This window comes from Nerophis ophidion, linkage group LG01 (assembly GCF_033978795.1).
Source record: "Nerophis ophidion isolate RoL-2023_Sa linkage group LG01, RoL_Noph_v1.0, whole genome shotgun sequence".
Lineage (NCBI taxonomy): Eukaryota > Metazoa > Chordata > Actinopteri > Syngnathiformes > Syngnathidae > Nerophis > Nerophis ophidion.
This window is the reverse complement of record NC_084611.1, coordinates 86,090,522-86,097,601: the sequence shown is the minus strand read 5'-3', so window position 1 is coordinate 86,097,601 and position 7,080 is coordinate 86,090,522.

Sequence of the window (7,080 nt, the reverse complement as noted above, 5' to 3'; positions counted from 1 at the left end):
CGTTAAACACGCGCTTCTTTTGTTTCGATCAGTATGACTACAAAATTATGCCTTTACAAAAAAAAATATAGATATATATATTGACTTATGATTCAATTAACCAATCAATGTTTACTTATATAGCCCTAAATCACTAGTGTCTCAAAGGGCTGCACAAACCACTACGACATCCTCGGTAGGCCCACATAAGGACAAGGAAAACTCACACCCAGTGGGACGTCGGTGACAATGATGACTATGAGAACCTTGGAGAGGAGGAAAGCAATGGATGTCGAGCGGGTCTAACATGATACTGTGAAAGTTCAATCCATAATGGATCCAACACAGTCATGAGAGTCCAGTCCAAAGCGGATCCAACACAGCAGCGAGAATCTCGTTCACAGCGGAGCCAGCAGGAAACCATCCCAAGCGGAGGCGGATAAGCAGCGCAGAGATGTCCCCAGCCGATACACAGGCAAGCAGTACATGGCCACCGGATCGGACCGGACCCCCTCCACAAGGGAGAGTGGGACATAGAAGAAAAAGAAAAGAAACGGCAGATCAACTGGTCTAAAAAGGGAGTCTATTTAAAGGCTAGACATGTTGACATGTCTTGCCGTTGACATGTTTTTATTATTGTAGTCGGGTCATTTCAATAATCTAAATAAAGCTCTCTAAATATCATACAAGCATAAAAATCTTTGTAAAAAGAAAGAAGATGATTCTAATGCAGGGGTAGGGAACCTATGGTTCTAGAGCCAGATGTGGCTCTTTTGATGACTGCATCTGGCTCTCGGATAAATCTGAGCTGACATTGCTTAACACGATAAAGAATGAATAATTCCACTTGTAATCCCAGTGTTAGAAATAACGTTCAAAATATAAAACATTCTCATGCATTTTTATGTTCAAGAAGTTGGTAAAAAGGTATTTATTTATTATTGGTTAGGGTGGGGCTTGCCCTCCAGGGATTCTTCAGACCACCAAGCACTGACATGAGAGCCTGTTTCAGGGTTACAATATTGTTTTATTTTTCAATAAGTCTCTCAGTTGCTTTCCAGCAATTGTCTTTTTCTCTTTCGTTCTCGCTTGGTTTCTAGCCCCAAGCCCGTCTCTCCTCCTGGCTGTTGCTTATAACATAGCGACAGGGGATCAAATAAAAAGGCCCAGGTGGGACCATCTACCCACCTGTCGCTGATTTCCAGGCCGGTACTGGCAACACCCCGCTTCGCTGCAGGCCCGCAGGCTACGCCCCCTCCACAGTTAGCTTCAGAATAACAATGTTATAACAAAGAATAAGAGACCTCTCTAGAAATGTTTATCTTTCTTAAAAATGCACGTGTTTTGCTGTGATTAGTGTTAAAAAAAAATATTATATGGCTCTTACGGAAATACATCTTAAAATATTTTGACTTCTTGGCTCTCTCAGCCAAAAAAGGTTCCCGACCCCTGTTCTAATGCATTAAAATGCGTCCTGTGCTCCTTTGTGCTTGACTTCAAAAGAATAGGAAAGAGGTTGCGGTGGTTGTCACATGACTGTCACGTGACTCTGCCCGGCGACGACTTCCACAAAATGGCGGCATGTCAGGTAAGAGCTTCTTTATTATTAAATTTTTTATTTTTTTATTTTTTTTTTACATTTGACACTTGTTATAGGTTTTAAATCTTACAATTTAACTGTTATTAAAATCTTTATTTTATTTGTTCGTGTAAACATATTTTTTAATATATTTGTATTCAATGCATTCATGTCAATTATTGCTATCAACAAAATGGCCGTGGGTCAGGTAAGCTAGCTCATTACTAAAAGTGTATTCTTGCACTTTAAAGACTCATTTTAAAGCAATTTGATGCTTTCAGTGCTTTAATAGGGCACTAAATGTTGCAATTAAACTGTTCTTTATATATTTGGAACACATTCATGTAAAACAAGCCAGTAAAAATATCTTTCTTTTAACGCAATGTCATCGTGTCAAGTCGGCTAGCACGTTTCATTTCTAAAATGTGTTGCCGTTAAAACACATTTTAAAGCAATTTTACAAATGTTATACATTAATAGGGTGTCAATTATTAAATCCAACTGTTGTTGTTATGTTTATTTAATCAATTTATGTAAAATATCAATGTAAATAAAATAGCATTGTGTTAGGTTAGCTAGCTCCTTTCTAAAAGTGTATTTGTTACTATTAAAGCTCATTTTAAAGCAATTTTACAATTGTAATACTTTTACAAGGGGTCAAACAATACAATTCAGCTGTTTTTACTATAGTTTTTTCAATAAATTTATGTAAAACAAGCTAGTAAAATATCATCAATTTCTACTGTTTATTTAATGAATTTGTATTAAACAAGTTAGTAAAAATCACTGTCCAACAAAACGGCATTGTGTCGGATTAGCTAGCTCCTTTCTAAAAGTGTACTTGTTACTGTTAAAGCTCATTTTAAAGCAATTTTACAATTGTAATACTTTTACAACGGGTCAAACAATACAATTCAGCTGTTTTTACTATAGTTTTTTTAAATAAATTTATGTAAAACAAGCTAGTAAAATATCGCTATCGCCCAAATGGCATTGTGTCAGGAAGGTTAGCTCATTTCTAAAAATGCATACTTTTTGCCTTTTAAAACATTTTAAGCCATTTAATACTTGTATTGCTTTAATATGGTATCAGAAATCTGATTTATACTGTTTTTACTCTGTATATTCAATCAATTTATGTAAAATAAGTTAATAAAATATCTCTATCAACAAAATGGCATTTTTTTAGGTTAGTTAGCTCGTTTCCAAAAGTGCATTTTTTGCGGTTAAAGCTCATTTTAAAGTCACTTACCACCTATCATGCTTTAATAGGGTGTCAAATATTACCATTCAACAGTTTTTTTATCATATTTATTCAATGTATTTGTATAAAACAAGCTAGTAAAATATCACCGTCAACAAAATGGCATTGTTAGGTTAGCTAGCTCATTTCCAAAAGTGTATTTTTTGCGATTAAAGTTCATCCAGCCATTTTCTACCACTTTGGGGTCGCGGGGGGCGCTGGTGCCTATCTCAGCTACAATCGGGCGGAAGGCAGCGTACACCCTGGACAAGTCGCCAACTCATCGCAGCATTAAAGTTCATGTGAGAGCAATTTAAGTCTTGTTTTATTATTTAACTCTTGTTTTATTCTTTATCCAGTTAATCAATTTAATGTAAAACAAGCTAGTAAAACATTGGTATCAACAAAATAGCACTGTGTTGGTTTTGCTAGCTCAATTCCAAAATGTATTGTTTGCCATTAAAGTAAATTCTAAATCCATTTTACAAATGTACTACTTTAATAATGTGTCAAATATTCAAAACCAGCTGTTCTTGCTGTATTATTCAATTACTTTATGTAAAACAAGCTAGTAAAATATCACCATCAACAAAATAGCATTGTGTTTGGTTATCTAGCTCATTTCCAAAAGTCCATTTTGTGCATTTAAAGCTCATTTTAAAGCTATTTAACACTTGTAATGCTTTAATAGGGTGTCAAATATTACCATTTAACGATTTGCTACCATATTTATTCAATGTATTTGTATAAAACAAGATGGTAAAATATCACCATCAACAAAATAGCATTGTGTTAAGTTAGCCAGCTCATTTCCAAAAGTGTATTTTTTGCCTTTAAAGTTCATTTTAAAGCCATCTAACACACGTAATGCTTTAATAGGGTGTCAAATATTAACATTCAATGATTTGTTACCATATTTATTCAACTTATTTGTATAAAACAAGCTAGCAAAATATCACTATCAACAAAATAGCATTGTGTTAGGTTAGCGAGCTCATTTCCAAAAGTGTATTTTTTGCAGTTAAAGTTCATTTTAAAGCCATTTAACATACGTTATGCTTTAATAGGGTGTCAAATATTAACGTTCAACGATTTTGTTTTACCATATTTATTCAATGTATTTGTATAAAACAAGCTAGTAAAATATCACCATAAACAAAATGGCATGGTGTTAGGTTAGCGAGCTCATTTCCAAAAGTGTATTTTTTGCAGTTAAAGCTAATTTTTAAGCCACTTACGCCTACAATGCTTTAACACGTTGTCAAATATTAATATTCAACGATTTGTTACCATATTTTTTCAATGTATTTGTATTAAACAAGCTAGCAAAATATCACCATCAACAAAATAGCATTGTGTTAGGTTAGCTAGCTCATTTCCAAAAGTGTATTTTTTGCCGTTAAAGCTAATTTTAAGGCCACTTAACGCCTGTAATGCTTTAATAGGGTGTCAAATAATAACATTCAATGATTTTTTACCATATTTATTCAATGTATTTGTATAAAACAAGCTATTAAAATATCACTATCAACAAAATAGCATTGTGTTGGGTTAGCGAGCGCATTTCCAAAAGTGTATTTTTTGCTGTTAAGGCTCATTTTAAAGCCATTTAACATACGTTATGCTTTAATAGGGTGTCAAATATTAACGTTCAATGACTTTTTTTTACCATATTTATTCAATGTATTTGTATAAAACAAGCTAGTAAAATATCACCATAAACAAAATGGCATGGTGTTAGGTTAGCGAGCTCATTTCCAAAAGTGTATGTTTTGCAGTTAAAGCTAATTTTTAAGCCACTTAACGCCTATAATGCTTTAAGACGTTGTCAAATATTAATATTCAACGATTTGTTACCATATTTATTCAATGTATTTGTATAAAACAAGATGGTAAAATACCACCATCAACAAAATAGCATTGTGTTAGGTTAGCGAGTTCATTTCCAAAAGTGTATTTTTTGCCGTTAAAGTTCATTTTAAAGCCATCTAACACACGTAATGCTTTAATAGGGTGTCAAATATTAACATTCAATGATTTGTTACCATATTTATTCAACTTATTTGTACAAAACAAGCTAGCAAAATATCACTATCAACAAAATAGCATGGTGTTAGGTTAGCGAGCTCATTTCCAAAAGTGTATTTTTTGCAGTTAAAGCTAATTTTAAAGCCACTTAACGCCTGTAATGCTTTAATAGGGTGTCAAATATTAATATTCAACGATTTGTTACCATATTTATTCAATGTATTTGTATAAAACAAGCTAGTAAAATATCACTATCAACAAAATAGCATTGTGTTAGGTTAGCGAGCGCATTTCCAAAAGTGTATTTTTTGCTGTTAAGGCTCATTTTAAAGCCATTTAACATACGTTATGCTTTAATAGGGTGTCAAATATTAACGTTCAATGATTTTTTTTTAACCATATTTATTCAATGTATTTGTATAAAACAAGCTAGCAAAATATCACCATCAACAAAATGGCATTGTTAGGTTAGCGAGCTCATTTCCAAAAGTGTATTTTTTGCCGTTAAAGCTCATTTTAAGGCCACTTAACGCCTATAATGCTTTAAGACGTTGTCAAATATTAATATTCAACGATTTGTTACCATATTTATTCAATGTATTTGTATAAAACAAGCTAGCAAAATATCACCATCAACAAAATAGCATTGTGTTAGGTTAGCCAGCACATTTCCAAAAGTGTATTTTTTGCAGTTAAGGCTCATTTTAAAGCCATTTAACATACGTTATGCTTTAATAGGGTGTCAAATATTAACGTTCAATGATTTATTTTTTTTCACCATATTTATTCAATATATTTGTATAAAACAAGCTTGTAAAATATCACCATCAACAAAATGGCATTGTTAGGTTAGCTAGCTCCTTTCCGAAAGTGTATTTTTTGCCGTTAAAGTTCATTTTAAAGTCATTTATCACATGTAATGCTTTAATACGAGGTCAAATATTGACATTTAACGATTTGCTATTGCTAATGTTAGCATTCTAAAATGCTCACAGTAGCATTTGTCAAGTAGAAAAATATATTACTGTGATGTGTGTGTGTACCTGAAAAATTATTTTAAAATGCTAGCCTGCCAAAGTTATCATGCATCATGCCTCAAAATATGACTGTGGTGTATACTGACAAAATTAGTTTTAAAAAAAAGTTAGAATGTTAACGTTAGCATTCTAACTGGTTTCATTTGTCAGCAAACAAAAAATTTCACGCTGAGGTGTGTACCTATTAAAAAGGCTAACATGCTTAACATGTTAAAATGCTAACGGTGCATTGTGTCAAGTACTATAATATATTACTCTGAGGTGTGGGCCTGAAAAATGTGTTTAAGATGCTAGCCTGATAACTATATCATACATCATCTATCAAAATAGGACTGAGGTGTTTACCTACACAATTAGCTTAAAAAGCTAGCATGCTAACGGGTATAATTCATCAAGTAACAACATATTTGACTTTGAGGTGTATACCTGTTAAACAAGCTTACATGCTAATGTTCACATGTTAAAATGCTAACTGTGACATGCGTCAAGTACCAAAATATATTACTCTGAGATGTGTGCCTGAAATAAATGTTTAAAATGCTGGCATACTAACACTAGCATGTATCAAGTACCAAAATATGACTGAAGTGATACATACATTAGTTTAAAAAAAACTAGCACACTAATGTTAGCATGCTGACATATGTAATTTGTCAGGTAACACAATATTTGACGCTAAGGTGTATACCTATTAAGAAAGCTAACATGCTACTGTTAGCATGCTAACTATGACATGTGTCAAGTACCAAAATCCAATGCCATCAACAAAATGGCATTGGCTCATTTCCAAAAGTGTACTTTTTGCCATTAAAGTTCATTTTAAAGCAATTTAACTCTTGTATTACTCTTTCTTCATTTAATCAATTAAATATCAAACCAGCTAGTAAAACATCGCTAACAAATAGCATTGTGTCACGTAAGCTAGCTCGTTGCTAAAATGCTGTTGTTGTTTTTTTTACCATTGAAGCTCATTTAAAAGCCATTTTACAAAAGTAATACTTTAAGAGTGTAAAATATGAAAATTTTTACTTATATTTCTTAATTATGTTTCTGTAGAATCAGCTAAAAAAATAATGCTATCTAGCTTTTAGCCTTACAAATGCGGTAAAACAAACAGTATTTGTCACATTAATACTCCCAATAAGACCAAATACATACACGTTTCAATGATTTTTATTTAATATACATGCTTTAATGTTGTACTTTTGTACTGT